The sequence below is a fragment of the Nansenia antarctica genome (assembly GCF_963989245.1).
Source record: "Nansenia antarctica genome assembly, chromosome: 9".
Lineage (NCBI taxonomy): Eukaryota > Metazoa > Chordata > Actinopteri > Argentiniformes > Microstomatidae > Nansenia > Nansenia antarctica.
The window spans coordinates 40,276,788-40,279,287 of NC_137679.1; the positions used below are offsets into that span (position 1 = coordinate 40,276,788).

At 46.0% G+C, this 2,500-nt stretch overlaps 1 protein-coding gene across 1 annotated transcript in view; it reads left to right on the forward strand.

Moving 5' to 3' along the window:
* The window catches only part of LOC308165630 (C-Jun-amino-terminal kinase-interacting protein 1-like), a gene marked incomplete at both ends in the record, with an annotated part of 42,399 nt that overhangs the window by 20,272 nt on the left and 19,627 nt on the right, over positions 1-2,500 (forward strand).

Below are 2,500 nucleotides of genomic sequence, written 5' to 3' on the forward strand. Positions count from 1 at the left end.
CTCTCTCTCTCTCTCTTTATATAGACATATGTGTGTGTTGTGTGTGTTGTGTGTGTGTGTGTGTGTGTGTGTGTGTGTGTAGACCCTGAGGTGACACCAAGGCTGTGTGTCTGTCAGTGTGTGTGATGCTGTCTGGGACAATGGCAGGGATTGTGGGACAGAGACAGAGAGAGAGAAACAGGGATGTTTTTTTGGTGCCCGTCTCCGCTTGGCTTGTGTGTGTGTGACGACAGCCTGAGTGAGCTCGTGACTGTGTGCGTGCGTGACAGTGTGTATGTGTGTGTGTGTGTGTGTGCGTGCGTGAGAGTGTGTATGTGTGGGTGTGTAGATGTATGGGTGTGTGTATGCATCGATATGAGACAGTGTGGTATGTGCCTTTAATTCCTCCAAATACAGCTCTCTTCCTTCTTGATCCATCTGTGTGTGTGTGTGTGTGTGTGTGTGTGTGTGTGTGTGTGTGTGTGTGTGTGTGTGTGTGTGTGTGTGCGGGCATGTTTATTCATTCGTAGCAGAAAAGCAGAGCTAGGGGGAGTGTGTCATTGGAGGAAGGAACGGTCAAACGTCAAGCCCTAGATGTAGACTAGGGGAGGGGGAGGAGCACACACACACACACACACACACACACACACAGTTATTTGAACTGAGGCTGTCAGAATGTCCGTCTGTATATGATGTGCTATATTTGTCTGTGCTTCTCTTTTCTCCCTTTGATGGGCTAAGAGCAGTGAGACTGTGTGTGTGTGTGTGTGTGTGTGTGTGTGTGTGTGTGTGTGTGTGTGTGTGTCTGTCTCTGTGTGTGTCTGTCTGCCTCTGTGTGTGTGTGTGTGTCTGTCTCTGTGTGTGTCTGTCTGTCTCTGTGTGTGTGTGTGTGTCTGTCTCTGTGTGTGTCTGTCTGCCTCTGTGTGTGTGTGTGTGTCTGTCTCTGTGTGTGTCTGTCTGTCTCTGTGTGTGTGTGTGTCTGTCTCTGTGTGTGTCTGTCTGTCTGTCTGTGTGTGTGTGTGTGTGTGTGTGTCTGTGTGTGTGTGTGTCTGTGTGAGTGTGTGCGTGTGTGTGTGTCTGTGTCTGTGTGTGTGTCTGTGTGTCTGTCTGTCTGTCTGTCTGTCTCTGTGCGTGTGTGTGTGTCTGTCTCTGTGTCTGTGTGTCTGTCTCTCTCTGTGTGTGTGTGTGTGTGTGTGTGTGTGTCTCTCTGTGAGTGTGTGTGTGCGTGTGTCTGTCTGTCTCTCTGTGAGTGAGTGTGTGAGTGTGTGTGTGTGTGTGTGTGTGTCTGAACTATCATGTGGAGGAAGCCTAAAGGGAATAATTGGCTCTTGGGAGCTCTCTAGAGTGGCTTATGCAACTCCTGGAAGGTCCTGTCCGCTGTCAGACGAGTCTCCATGCAGCATAACCCTCCCCCTGTCACCCTCCCCCATGTAACCCTCCCCGCTGTAACCCTCCCCCCTGTCACCCTCCCCCCTGTAACCCTCCCCCATGCCCCTGCTAGGACAGGACCATCATGAGACCAACAAAGATCCACAGGACATAATTTGAAACATATAAAAACACAGAGAACCTTGCCACTTTGTCTTCTGAAAAGGCACTTGAGGCCAACACATGTCGCTGTGAGTGTTAAGACAAAAGAGAGGGTTGTGTGTCTGATATGAACGGTCACAGCCACCAGCTCTGGGTCGCCTCAGAGCACAGTGGAGCACAGTAGAGTAGAGCACAGTAGAGTACAGTAGAGTACAGTACAGTACAGTAGAGCATAGTAGAGTACAGTAGAGTACAGTAGAGCATAGTAGAGTACAGTAGAGTAGAGCACAGTAGAGTACAGTAGAGTAGAGCACAGTAGAGTACAGTAGAGTAGAGCACAGTAGAGTACAGTAGAGTAGAGTAGAGTAGAGTAGAGTAGAGCACAGTAGAGTACAGTAGAGTAGAGTAGAGCACAGTAGAGTACAGTAGAGCAGAGTAGAGTAGAGTAGAGCAGAGTAGAGCAGAGTAGAGTAGAGTAGAGTAGAGTAGAGTAGAGTAGAGTAGAGTAGAGCAGAGTAGAGTAGAGTAGAGTAGAGCACAGTAGAGTAGAGTAGAGTAGAGTAGAGCAGAGTAGAGTAGAGTAGAGCACAGTAGAGCAGAGTAGAGCACAGTAGAGTAGAGCAGAGTTGAGTACAGTAGAGTACAGTAGAGCACAATAGAGTAGAGTACAGTAGAGCACAGTAGAGTAGAACTATATAACCCTACAGTCTATATAATAATAATAATAATAATAATAATAATAATAATAATAATAATAATAATAATAATAATAATAATAACTTTGATTTGTATAGCACTTTTCCTGCAAACGTTGCAGCTCAAATTGCTTCAATCATTATATACGGTAATCATAATTTAATTATTTAGTCATTTAAAGGCAATATTAAAAAGATTAGTTTTTAGCATCCCTAATGTAAACTGGCAGTGCATTCCACAATTTGGGTGCATAAAATGAGAATGCAGCCTCACCAAATCTCTTCTTTTGTACATG